This window comes from Triticum dicoccoides, chromosome 6A, assembly GCF_002162155.2.
Source record: "Triticum dicoccoides isolate Atlit2015 ecotype Zavitan chromosome 6A, WEW_v2.0, whole genome shotgun sequence".
NCBI classification, from domain to species: Eukaryota; Viridiplantae; Streptophyta; class Magnoliopsida; order Poales; family Poaceae; genus Triticum; species Triticum dicoccoides.
Genome location: NC_041390.1, coordinates 178,500,287 through 178,514,659, shown reverse-complemented (window position 1 = coordinate 178,514,659; position 14,373 = coordinate 178,500,287).

Genomic DNA, 14,373 nt, shown 5'->3' with positions numbered 1-14,373 from the left:
ACTTATATAGTAACAACTAGCACATGTTAAGAGGCTGAGGGCCAACAACCACAACTATCCAGTGGAAGCAACTTTATCACGGTGAATCAACATCTCGTCAATGAAAAGGAAGATCCCTCATGTGCCTTGGTAGAGCATGAGTAGAACAGTGTCTCCAATTTTCCAATATGGATGCATTGCCACGAGAAGTGAGAACTTGTTAATTTGAATGGTTCCATTTCTGCGGGAAATGCAGTACCTTGCAATCACTTTGCCGTTATTAGCAGGCACAAGTGTCATTCAACCATGTTGGGAAATCGATCCATGAACTGCTACAGGGGGCAATTTCTGTTGACATGTATAATAAAAAACAATTGTAACATGTCGTTGAAGATCTATATAGTTTATGGGCATCAAAATTAAAATAAGACTTTTTACCAGCATTTTGTGCACACAATTGGTCTTGTTCAGTGTGTGCACCATAGGTCTAATTAATCCCATTCAAAATCTACCGTTCATACATTGTGCTATCTCTGTCAGATTATCAACAAAGTTTATGACATGCTTCAAGTCCTTCCAGTGAAATTTGGTATGCTTAGTAGCATACAGATCGTTCATTATGCATCCAACATATCCTGCTTAAAAGGTGGAAATGTATTATTTATTCAGAATATGGCAGAAGAATATATAGTGCACATAAATTGGTAAATAGAATTTGTTACTGCCTAGGAACGGAGTCATAATATGATATCACAATTGGTTGCTTAAATAGTAATATGATAGCATGGAGAAAGTTGATAGGACTGTATCCTCGATCAGACTTTGATCAGCTGATGACGTTGGGGGAGTAAACATCCATGTTAATTAGACCAGGTTGTGGTGCACGCACTAAAATTTTATTGCCAGCTTTCAGTTCATAACACTTAGACATTTTTCTCCAAAGGTCCGCATTAAAATAGGAGTGACCATCTTTATCAAGTTTTACGCTAACCGTCATTGTAAATCCATGTTGCGCATGTTGCGTTGTCAATATGACATCTTGGGAGTCATCAGCAAAGTAAAGCCCAAGATTTCCTTCAACTCATGTTCTTGCAAAGAAAGGGATGTACTGCTTGAAATGAAAATTAAGATCGTAAATTAGATATATTGAAATAACAAAGCAAGATGCAAATATGGGAGTAACTGATAGAACAGATCAATATATAGATGAAAGCAAAGTACAAAAATATAGAACTAAAAATAGATAATGTAACAAAGATTTGATGCAAATATATAGATAATGTACCAACAGACGGTATATGTTCACAAATTTAGGCCATGCCGACCATGGTAGGTTGAGATTGAACATGCCGAGCGCTCCCTGAAGTCATCTGGAATATTGAGATATAACTTCGTTTCCGACTGGCGACGACCACAATTGCCCAATTTGTGCTTGCACTTTGGACACATGAATGTACACCCACGAATCAGCTAGAACAGAAATGATTCCATGGCGATTTCCGTCGGTTGATTAACAACGATGGACGGACTGCGATAAGAGATGACTGAATATTTCGCTAATTAAGTTGATTACCTTCTCCATGATAAAAATCCCCGGCCCAATCCTGCAGAAAACCCGAGTCGACTAGAGTCTAGAATGTTGGTGCAGATAGGAGGTGGAAAGCGGTAGGGGCGAAATCCCGTGCCGTTTGGAGCGCGACCTACGCCCGCCGCCAACAGCCGTCGAGCTTAGAGTGCAGAGTTGCGGAGGAGTCCGCAACGAGTGAGTTGGGATGAAGTGGGCGAGGGTTTTCTTTTTTCCTTTTGCATGTGTGAGTGAAAACACACGGTTCGCAGAGGCGACGGAGATGAATCGTGTGCGATAGTAAATCACCGAGATTGAATGAGAATCCAAATTTCCTTTGTCCTTCATCCATGAGTTTTTTTCTATGATGAACCTAAACCCTACTAATCACCATGTTCAAATTTGACTCTTTTCCGGGTTCATTTGCAATATTTAGGGGATTATGTGCATTTTGTAGGCATTAATGCACATAATTCAAATTCAAACAATTGGTGCTTGAAAAGGTGCACAAGAACGGTCTGCAAAAACCATAATCGCGGTATTTACTAATTTCTCAAGCCTTTTACAAGGAATGGGCAGAGATTTCAATGGAACGCGTGGCAATAGTCAACCACAAACGTGTCATTTACTAGGTTATCAACTAAAGAACAATGAAATATGTGCTTGAAAAACATGATGCCTGGCATGGTGCCATGGTATGGCCTCACTATGCCCTGGTTAAAAGCTGAGAAGGTTTGATTTATGTCATCATGCACACCCTTCATAATCGAAACATCACCGAGGAAGTTCAATGCTTTCGAGAAGGAAATCACCAAGATTGAAGGGGAATCCAAATTTCTGTCCTAGTTTGTCATTCAGTTTTTTCCAACGATCAACATACCTCCTGAAATGTAACGTGTTCAAATTTGACATTTTTCCGAACTCATTTACCATATTTAGGGGATTATGTGCATTTTTGAGGCATTAATTATGCACATAATTCAAATTCAAACAATCAGTGCATGAAAAGGTGCGCAAGAACGGTCTGGAAAACCATGCTCGTGCTATTTGGTACATTATCATGCCTTTTACAAGGAATGGGCAGATATTTCAAGGAACTGTGTGGCAATAGTCAACCATAAACGCGTTGTTTATTGGGTTAAGAACTATACAAAAATGAAATACATTCTTGGAAAACATGATGCCTGGTGTGGTGCCATGGTATGGCCTCACCGTGCCTTGGTAAAAATGTCATCATGCACGACTTTCATAGAACGAACCATCACCGACGAAGTTTCATGGTTTCGAGGGGGGAATCACCAAGATTGAAGGGGGATCCAAATTTTCTTTGTCCTTTGTCCATGAGTTTTTTTCTATGATGAACATACAAACTACAAATCACCGTTTTCAAATTTGGCACTTTTCCGGGTTCATTAGCCATATTTAGGGGATTATGTGCACTTCGTAGGCATTAATGCACATAATTCAAGTTCAAACAATTGGTGAATGAAAGGGTCCACAAGAACGGCCTGGAAAAACATGCTTGTGCCATTTAGTAAATTCCCATGCCTTTTACAAGGAATGGACTAATATTTCGATGAAATGTGTCGCAATAGTCAACCACAAATGTTTGTTTGTTGGGGTTTCAACTATAGAAATATGAAATAAATGCTTAAAAAACATGACACATGGCATGGTGCCATGGTATGACCTCACCATGCCCTAGTAAAAATTTGAGAAGGTTTGGCTTATGTCGACATGCACGCAATTCATAAATCGAACCATCACCAAGGAAGTCTATGCTTTTGAGAGGGAAATCCCCAAGATTGAAGGGGAATCCAAATTTCCGTCCTAGTTTGTCGTTCAGTTTTTTCCAACGATCAACATACCGCCTCAAATGCAACATGTTCAAATTTGACATTTTTCCGGGCTCATTAACCATATTTATAGGATTATGTGCATTTTCCAGGCATTAATGGACATCATTCAAATTCGAACAATCGGTGCATGAAAAGGTGCACAAGAACGGTCTGGAAAACCATGCTCGTGTTATTTAGTACATTCTCATGCCTTTTAGAAGGAATGGGAAGATATTTCAAGGAAATGTGTCGCAATAGTCAACCATAAAGGCGTCGTTTGCTGGGTTAACAACTATACGAAAAATGAAGCACATGGATGGAAAAGATGACGCCTGGCGTGGTGCCATGGTATGGCCTCACCATGCCATGGTAAAAATTGGAGAATTATTTCCTTATGTCGTGATGCACGCCTTTCATAAATCAAACCATCACCGAGGAAGTTTCATGGTTTCGAGGGGGAAAACACCAAGATGGAAGGGGGATCCAAATTTCATTTGTCCTTTGTCCACGCGTTTTTTTGTACGATAAACATACAACCTGCAAATCACCGTGTTCAAATTTGGCACTTTTCCGGGTTCATTTGCCATATTCGGGGGATTATGTGAATTTCCTAGGAATTAATGCACATAATTCAAGTTCAAACAATCGGTGCACGAAAGTGATGAGCACATGGGTACATCATACACGACATTTCAGAAAAGTGCACAATTTAGTTGGAAAGAATTACTAAGCCGAATCAAGCAAACACATGACCAGGTGAACGCTAATTTAAGTTTACCTTGTAGCCGTCATGACACAACTATGCTTTCATCCCCATTGTTATTGGTTGAACTTAGGTATCACATGGAAGAAATCCATCAACCTATATGCTATTGAAGCAACCGGTTTGGAGGAACAAGTTTGGAGAAAACAAGTTTCAAGTGAAGCTGATGCTGTCAATTTTTACCTCTGATGTTTCATGGTGGCACACCCATATGGTGGAGAGACGGGGCCATAGGGGTACATCAATAGAAGATCTTTCCAATACAAAAAACCTCACATCATTTGGAGTTGTGAGTCAAAAGTACTAGTCGCTCTCGTGGAAGGTGTCGAGGCTGTCAAGGCTTCGCGAATTTCTGAGGAGCTCTCCAACAACTCCAAAAGTTGACTGCTTATTCACCCAAGTAAGCCATGCAAACCTGCTTACTTTTGAAACCATTTTCACACCTAGCCAAGGGGGGTTGTCCCTGCTATAAAACCCCATCTCCCCCATCCTCTAGAAAAACCATTTGTCAAACCATTCAGCTACAAGCTTAGGCAGCAAGACTGCTAGAGAGATCCGAGAGATCTTACTACCTTTGCGCTTGTGAGTTCATTTGGATTCTCAAGAAGGAGCCTCTGGTTCCCCCTAGTCTGTGCTCTATGGTTCCGACCGTTTTGTGTGGATTAGTCCCGGTTTCTGGTTCTGCGATTGTTCGGACAGCGGGTCGGAGTTCTTGTAGCTTCGGTCAGCCGTCCCCAACGTATGAGTTGCATCCAACCTTGGCAGGTATAAAGCTAGTTATCTCGGCTTCTTGCAGCTAGTTATCCCTCCCGATTCGATCCTATGACGTGAATATCGGGCCACCCTCGGGCGTGAACTCGTTCATCGGATTCCCACCTATCATCTGGCATGAGAGCCTTCGTTGACACGGTAGGATTTGTTATCTAAGTTTATCTTGCTATCATCCCTTTAGATCGAGTGTTTTTCACGCTATATTTTCTGTCCTAGAAGTCCAAGCCCCACCAAAAATAAATCCAAGCCTTGTTGATGCTGAGATCTTGTTGTTGCATACCTTGCATGTTCTTCATCTTTTAGATCTGCACCAAGTTCATCTTTGTAATTGCTTTCATATTTGGTTGTTGTGCTTTGGAAAAAGAGAAAAAAATAGTGTCAAAAAAAGAAGCAAGGAGAGAAAAAAAAGTGGAAAAAAAGTCAAGAGAGAAAAAGAAAGTGTTGTGTAACATCCAAAAGTTTTATCTTGGTAGGAAAATTTCAAAAGCTTGTGTGTTGTGTCTTTTTAATCTTGGTGACAAGGTGTAGCAGATCTATCCCCATATTATCTTGGTTTTCATCAACTTGATTTTAGCACAAGCCCCTTTTTCTTTACCCCACCGAGCTCCACCAAAAACCGAAGCTAGTTCTTTAATCTCTGTCTTTCAATCGCTTTAACACATCCGGGAGAAGCACAATCTGATGTGAACTCATAAGAAATTTGGTGAGTAAGAGGTGAGGTTATGTGATTCCACAAAATTATCCTATTCCACTTTTAGCCTTACTAACATGGCAGGATCTAGATCGAGTGTTCATGGAGAAGATCATGGGGAAGAAGATGCCTCGTTCAGACGTGCCGAGTTTCTGGAATTACGGAACATGGTTGGAGAATTTCAGAGGAGGCTTAATGACCGTCTTCGAGAAGGTGGTGATGGGGTTTGACATAGACAATACCCTATTGCTTGTGAAGTGCAGCAAAGAAGACATGCTCGAGGGCATGATCTTGTTGCTCATGGGCGTGTCACTACTACCCATGAAGTGCAATAAAGAATACATTCTCCGACGCTTGATGTTGCTGCTCGTGGGCGTGTCACTACTACTCAAGTAGTGCAGCAAGAGGACATATTCCCGGGCATGGTGTTGCTGCTCATGCATGTCTCGCTGCTACTCCTGAAATGCGGCAAGGATGGCATGCTCGAGGGCAAGCTACTGCTGCCCCTAGGCGTGTCGCTGCTCCTCATGAATCGCAGCAAGGATGTCATGGCCGACAACAGAGTTATGGCACCCATCGGCACACCGACGACCCACCGCAAAGCAGGACCATGGTTGATGAACCGACTCCGGTGATTCATAGCCCATGTTTACATGAGAAAATCATTCCTAATGTTGCCATCTTGACCACCACTATTCTCTCAACATCCAAGAAACATGTGCCACAAATTTCATGTGAGGAAGAGAGTCCATAATCCAAAATCCCACAACTTGTGAGTGATAAGAAAAGCAAGCTGAGTGACTCCACCCAAAGTGAGGAAGAGTGTCCACTTTCAAAAATCCCACCACTTGAGACTGAAAAGAAAAATGAGTTGAGTGACTCCACCAGAAGTGAGGAAGAGTGTCCACTTTCAAAAATACCACCACTTGAGAGTGAAAAGAAAAATAATTTGAGTGACTCCACCAAATGTGAGGAAGAGTGTCCACTTTACACAATTTCATATATTGAGAGTGATAAGGAAAGTGAGGTGAGTGAGTCCACAAAATGTCAGGATCATATTGTTCATCATGAGATTAGAGAAATGCAAGATCTCCACCTAGATATACCACACAATCAGGGAGTGAGGCTTAATGAGTTGTGTGAGTCCACAAAATGTGAGAATGAGATCATTCCACACCACATTATAGAGATGAGTGAACCACAACATAATATACCACATCATCCAAGAGAGAAGATTAGTGAGTTGTGTGAGTCCACCAAACTTGAGCTTGAGGTGTTTCCCCATAATATGAAAGAAATGAGTGATCCACCAAATGAAAAGAGAGAGGAGTATTCAATTACTAACCATTCACAAAATTATCTTTCTTTACAATATGTGCACATGCAAAAGTCATACCTATTAGCTCTCTTGCAACGATGGGAGGACGAGATCCAGGAATAATTCTGGTGCACTTGGAACACCACTACAGAAGGTGCATGTGTTTAGATTGATTTTCCAAAAGGCATTCAAGTACTCAATGAGGTAAAACAAAAAGGATCTTACATTTTGATGAAAACAGAGGTATGCACTTTTGAGTTTTTGAAGCAATGGCGTGATAAGATTAGATAAAAATGGTTGGTACATCATCCATCCAGCAATTTGATTTTGTTAATCTTGAAGAAACTATAAAAGATCCAATAAAATTGAATGTTGCACATGATTATTCATCATTTTGTTTTCCTAGTCATTTTGTATTGTCCTCGTGCTATAATTTTGTAGACCAAATGAAGTCAAGGACGACTTTTCTCCTAGACAAGGAGGCTGGTATGAACATGATTATGGCGGGTTACAAATTTATACTCCATGGAATTGTTTGTTGGAAGGAACTCCTAAGTCGAACAAAGCATCATATTGGCATCGCCCATAAGATAGCAAAGTTGAAAACTAAAATTCAACATATCATGAAGCCCTTGCACTATGATCTGGTATTGCCTTGCTTTCTTTTGTGTTATGACCAGGTAGAGTCGAGGACGACTCATTTTCAAGAGAGGGGGGATGATGAGGACATCTTGGTCATTGAAACAACACCAATCATCCCTAGGCAAACTCCAAGTTGTGAAAAACAAATGCATGATCAGATCCAACACAATTCTAAGGTGAAAGCTACAAATGAGGATTGCATTATTTCTTTGCATGGATATTATCTACTTCCCTTCTACTTATCTTTTGTAGATCAAAGAGAGTCGAGGACGACTCGTCATCAAGGGAGGGAGGATGATGAACACATGGGTACATCATACACGACATTTCAGAAAAGTGCACAATTTAGTTGGAAAGAATTGCTAAGCCGAATCAGGCAAACACATGACCAGGTGAACGCCAAATTAAGTTTACCTTGTAGCCGTCATGACACAACTATGCTTTCATCCCCATTATTATTAGTTGAACTTAGCTATCACAAGGAAGAAGTCCATCAATCTATGAGCTATTGAAGCAACTAGTTTGGAGGAACAAGTTTGGAGAAAACAAGTTTCAAGTGAAGTTGATGCTGTCAGTTTTTACCTCTTATGTATCGTGGTGGCACACCCATATGGTGGAGAGATGGGGCCATAGGGGTACATCAACAGACGATAAATCAAATTATATTTCCAATGCAAAAAACCTCACATCATTCATTCTCGTGGAAGGTGTCCAGGCTGTCAAGGCTTCACGAATTTGTGAGGAGCTCTCCAGCAACTCCCAAAGTTGACTGCTTATTCACCCAAGGAAGGCATGCAAACATGCTTACTTTTGAAACGATTTTCACACGTAGCCAAGGGGGTTGTCCCTGCTATAAAACCCCATCCCCCCATCCTCTAGAAAACCTTTTGTCAAACCATTCAGCTACAAGCTTATGCAGCAAGACTGCTAGAGAGATCCGAGATATCTTACTACCTTTGCTCTTGTGAGTTCATTCGGATTCGCAAGATGGAGCATATGGTTCCCCCTAGTTCATGCTCTATGGTTTCGGCCATTTTGTGTGGATTAGTCCTAGTTTGTGATTCTGCGATTGTTCGAACGATGGGTCGGAGTTCTTGTAGCTTTGATCAGCCATCCCCAACGTACGGGTTGCATCCAACCTTGTTAGGTATGAAGTTAGTTATCACGGCTGCTTGCAGCTAGTTATCCCTCCCGATTCGATCCTACGACGTGAAGATCGGGCCACCCTCGGGCGTGAACTCGTTCATTGGGTTCCCACCTATCCGAAAGGGTGCATAAGAATGGCCTGGAAAACAATGCTCGTGCCATTTAGTAAATTCTCATGCTTTTTAAAAGGAAGAGACAGATATTTCGATGAAGTGTGTGGCAATAGTCAACCACAAATGTTTGTTTATTGGGTTTTCAACTATAGAAAAATGTAATAAATGCTTGAAAAACATGACGCCTGGCATGGTGTGCCATGGTATGACCTCACCATGCACTGGTAAAAATTAGAGAAGGTTTGGCTTATGTCCTCATACACACCCTTCACAAATCGAACCATCACCAAAGAAGTTCGATGCTTTCAAGAGGGAAATCACCAAGATTGAAGGGGAATCCAAATTTTCTTCGTTCTTTGCCCTAGAGTTATTTTCTACGACGAACATACACACTGCAAATCACCGTGTTCAAATTTGGCATTTTTCCGGGCTCATTTACCATATTTAGGGGATTATGTGCATTTTCTAGGCATTTAGCGCATATAAATCCAATCCAGCTACAGGTGCACGGGTGTGATGTGAGGGACGTAGATTGTCGTTCAGCCGCGACAAATCCTGTGGTGCACATGCGCGATCCGTGTGGCTGGGGTTCCAGCCAATCATAACGTAACACACAATAGGCTCCGCGCACATTGTTTCTGGAAGCAGCGGAGATGAACTGTGTGCGATAATGAACGAGCAAAATTGTAAGGGAAGCCAAATTTCTGTTGTCATTTGTCGTTTAGCTCTTGAATACCACCGCACTGTACGGCTGCCTAGCCCCTCCGTCCCGGAGCTCTCTCCAAGTGTTGCCATGGCACCGCGGCGCATAGTAACTGGTAAGGAAGCGGTGGCATCCCGCCGCGCCGCGTTCCTCGCCGCCCGCGACCGCACACATGGTAAGGAAGCGATGGGATCTCGCCGCGCCTAGTTCATCACCGACGCCGGCTAGACAGTTATATGGGCGGACTTTGAGGCTACCATGGCCGAATGGGTGGTGGATCTAAAGGCAGCTAAAGCCACAAGGAAGGAGCGGAAAAGGCAGAAAGCAGTCAAGAAAAGAGATTCCCGCCACCGCAAGAAAAAAGAGGCCGCACGTCGTGGTGAGGAGAGCTTGGCGGAGATTGAAGCATGATGGGTTTCTGCCTACAAGGCCAGGAAGGAGAACGCCGGCGTCTGGCTAGAATGCCCCGATGGCAGCATGTGAGAAGTAGTTTAAGTTTGTAGTATTAGAGCAAATTACTAGTAGTACTTTAAGTTTGTAGTATTAACATACAATGTCGGTAAGAGCATCCTTTGAGGGCTTTGAGTGTTGATTAGCATGTGTGCCCATGTGCGTTTTTTGCATTACTCATTAGAAGATCACAAAACGCATGGTTTCTATGCCGTACCCTTAGGCGCAAGATTTCAGAATTTCATTAGGCGCACGGTTTCATTAGGTGCATGATTTCAGAATTTATTCCTCCAACCACATCCCCACCTTTAGTCATTGTTGAGGAAATCGTTAACTGGTAGCTGCTCGGTTGGCTAGCGAGTAGGGGATTAATCGGCTAATCGGTAAGTTAATCGGCCATTTAATCAATTAATCGGACGATTTTTCGGTTTATCGGCTACTCGGTGACCCTATGAGTAGGGATTAATCGGCAATTTAACTGGTTAATCGGATGAATTCTTGAACATGGCCTTTAGTATCCCTTCATTGCGCCTCCCCCTACCGACATCTCAAACCGCCACCGCCGCAACCATAGTTTCAACCACATCTACGTTCTGCTCGGTTCCAGTCCGGTAACCCACCAATCTCTATCATGCCCCCGGCTTGATTGCTTAAATGGCGCCTGCAAAACATCCTCATGCCTCCAAATCCCCACCGCCAGGAGCTGATGGCAGTCGATGGGGCGATGGTCGTTGTGTGTGTTGACCCGGAGGAACACCTCGCCCCCGCTGCCGCCGCCGACATGGTGCAGGCTCTGGCCTAGATGAAGTCCCCCAGCGACTACCCCCCAGGACTTAACAGGTAAGATCTGACCAGCAAAATCTTACCAATACCACTTGCAATGGCTATGATTTGTACGGTTGATCTATTAAGCATGTTCGTGCCTTGTTTATTTCACTACTCCTCATTGTGGAGGCGATGTTGTTGTTTTCCATCGAGGTTAGCTGCATCTCATGTCTTACAGTATTTCACATCATTTGTGCAATTGCAGTTTAACATCCACTGGTCTGCGTCGGTCCTAAACAAATGGTTTTTTTACCCCTTTCTGTGAGGGCAGTAGGAATCGTTGACAAGTGAGTGTGTGCGATAGGGTACCCTTCCCACACGACCTAGAAATCATCGGGGAAAGGCCCTCCTGGGACCCAGGCTAGGGCCGTGTGCGATCGGGCGAGGCATCGAAACCCAATCATTTCCGTAGGTATGTACATCCCACACAGTGAATCCCAAAAATCATTTTCGTAGGTATGTACATCCCACATGGTGAATCCTAGAAATCATTTCCGTAGGTATGTACATCGCACACGGTGAATCCTAGAAATCATTTCCGTATGTATGTACATCCAACACGGTAATCCGAGAAAATCATTTCTGTAGGTATGTACATCCCACACGGTGAATCCCAGAAAAACATTTCCATTCGTATGTATATCACACACAGTCAATCCGAGGAATACATTTCCGTTCTTATGTACATCCCACACAGTCAATCCAGCGAAAACGTTTCTGTTCGGACGTAAATCCCACACAGTTTTATGTGTAGGCTCGTGTGTGAAAGTTGTAACTATCACAGATGGTCTTCCTTGGTTAACTGTTTGTTTTTATCAACTATATCACACACGATTTGATGAAGAAAACTGTGTGGCATTGGTCTATCCATCGCAACCACTTTTACTGCTAGAACCATTTGCACAGGTCCATGACACATTTAGCATGTTTATTAGTTTACAATTAATAATTACAGTATTACACAAATTCACATTTCATATCGAATAGCTATTTGCCAGTTTCATATCAGGCACGTAAATATATTATAACATCACAGTACGGTAGCTACATGAAAACATCACAGTACAACATATAGCTAGTTCAACTTCATAACAACAGTATGTTCTTTTCCCTAATCAAGATCATCCAGGCTCGTCTTATCCACCTCTGCTTTCAGTTCAGTAAGAACCCATTTTGCACAGGCCAACTGGGAAAGTGCTTCCTCCTTCGCCAACACCTTCAACTTTTTATCCCGCATCTTGAAATATGCTTCAGCGTTGACAAGACTTTCTCTAAGCCTAGCTGTGTTCACTTCTTCATCCATGCTCCAGAGCTTCGTTTGGCACATCTTCAAAGACTGTGGCCACTCTTGATCAACCCACTCCAAGTAAGAACACTTCCGTTCATCCTATATATTTAAAACTAGATCAGTAACAATTGTAGGGGAAATGGGTTTATAGCAACATAGAAAATTACCAATGGTTATTTTGAAAAACTGAAGAAACATGTTAATTATGACATATCTTCTCAAAAAGATCAATGTGCAAATGAAATAATTGGTACTGAGAGAACAACCAAATTCTGGAACATCAGAAGCTATAATTAACTACAACAATGCTACAAGTTCTTACTCATGTACAATAAATACAAATTGAACATTTTATGAGGAAGGTAAATATAACTGCAATAGCATAGCGACAATGTTTGGATGACAGTAAATTGATACTAACAGGTGTGTACATGCACACATTTAGTAACATAAATAGCACTAAGGCCGTCCACTATGTGTGCCAAAATTGGTGTAGAGACAACTGTTGCTACATCTCGCACCGGTGCCTTGAACTGGCGAGCCGATGCAACGGAAAAAAATCAAGGACCTGGACTCCTGAGCACGTACTTGCTCCGATGCCCAGTTCCTTCATGGCATAAAGATTTAGTATTTTACAGCTTGGCTGCTCGGATGTGTGGACCAAAGTTGGCTACAAAAACTGCTGAAGTGGTGCCAAATAATTTTCTAATGGCACCGCTGATGAGATGGAAACAATTGAAGATACTAGGTACAAAATGTGACACTGACTTAGGATGCGTTTGGTTGAAGGTGTGGTATGAATGGGTTGGGACTGTGACAGTGTCTGAATCACATCTAACAAATGATTTGTAACAACGGAAGAGGGTCTAACCTTCTCTGCACATGCCAGAAACTTCCTCCCGGTGTCCATAGAATCAAATGCAAGTAGCTTCACGCATGGAGATTGGTGGTGACAACGAGCAGATAGATCTTCAGCCACCCCGCTCCATTCGTTGCCACTGATGGTCTTAGGCAGCTACAAGAGGAAGAAACGACTCAAATCAACCTCCAGGTAAAAATCCTTCATTCCAAGTCATAGCCCGAGAGAGAGAAAAGACGCATACCCGGGTGGTGAAGGAGTAGTCACCGGATGAGGAGCCGCTGGAGAAGTCTTTGAAGAAGACCATGGCGACCCCGGCACTAGGATGCGAGACGGCGACATCGAGGAAGCGGATATAGCTTAGCAAGGAAGGAAGGAAGGAGGAAACAGGGGAAATGTGACTTGTGGTCGGGGAGAAAAGGGGTGGGGAAGGGGGGAAGGGGGCAGGGATAGGTATTTTGGTGGTAGGCCAAAATTTTGGAAATGTGGAGGGAAACTTTGCGCGCGGTGCCGCCGGACCATCCACTTTGAACGATTGTGTGCATCGCAAATGATTCTTCTACTTTATGTGCATGGGATGAGTTTGATAATTCAAATTTTGGTGGAAATTTCCCCGGGTACGTCATTGCATAATTTAACATCGCTTGCTAATTTGGGCACACAAAAGAGCATACAACAGACAGACCACACTTACTAAATCGAGCAATTTTAGTAATTACACGGAGCTAGTTGACCTAAACATTGCTCTAACAAAAGACCAACATTAAATACAAAGCCTAAGTACGCATAATTAAAAGTCCACCGCCGCGCCGGCCTATGCATCGCCGGTGTGAGATGAGACGTCAATGACTTGTCCTGGCGACATGCTGCCAATGGTGGACTCCATGTTCCCCTTGCTAAAGTCGACCGCGTCCTCGTCCTCGTCCTCGGCGCCGCCCTCAAGGTTGTAGTACTCGTAGTAGTGGCTGCGCCAGAGCTCGTGTTGGTAATCCATCACCGATTCCTCGATGGACAGACTCTTCTCTACCTCAACTTCAGCCACGCACAACTCATCGTCCCGGCGCTCCTTGATCTCCGTCGCCTCCTGCATCTCCAGCTCCCGCTCGGCGACCTCATGAGGAAGCAGGTGCTCCATGGCCACCGCCGCCTTTTCAGACGTTGGTTGCATGTTGTAGTCTGAGGTGGCCTGGAATATCTTGGCACGTGCATCCTTGATCTTGGCGTGGATGGCCTCGACCCGGGCCAGGGCGACATCAGCGGCACGGACAACAGCTCGAGCGCTCTCAGCGTTTGCAGCCGCCATCACAGCAGCAGCTGCAGCCATCTCGGCTACTGCAGCTGCCCTGTCGGCTGCCGCAGACACCCTCTTGATGGAAGCGGCCACCCTCAATGCGGATGTGGCAGCACTCTTGGCGTAGGCGGC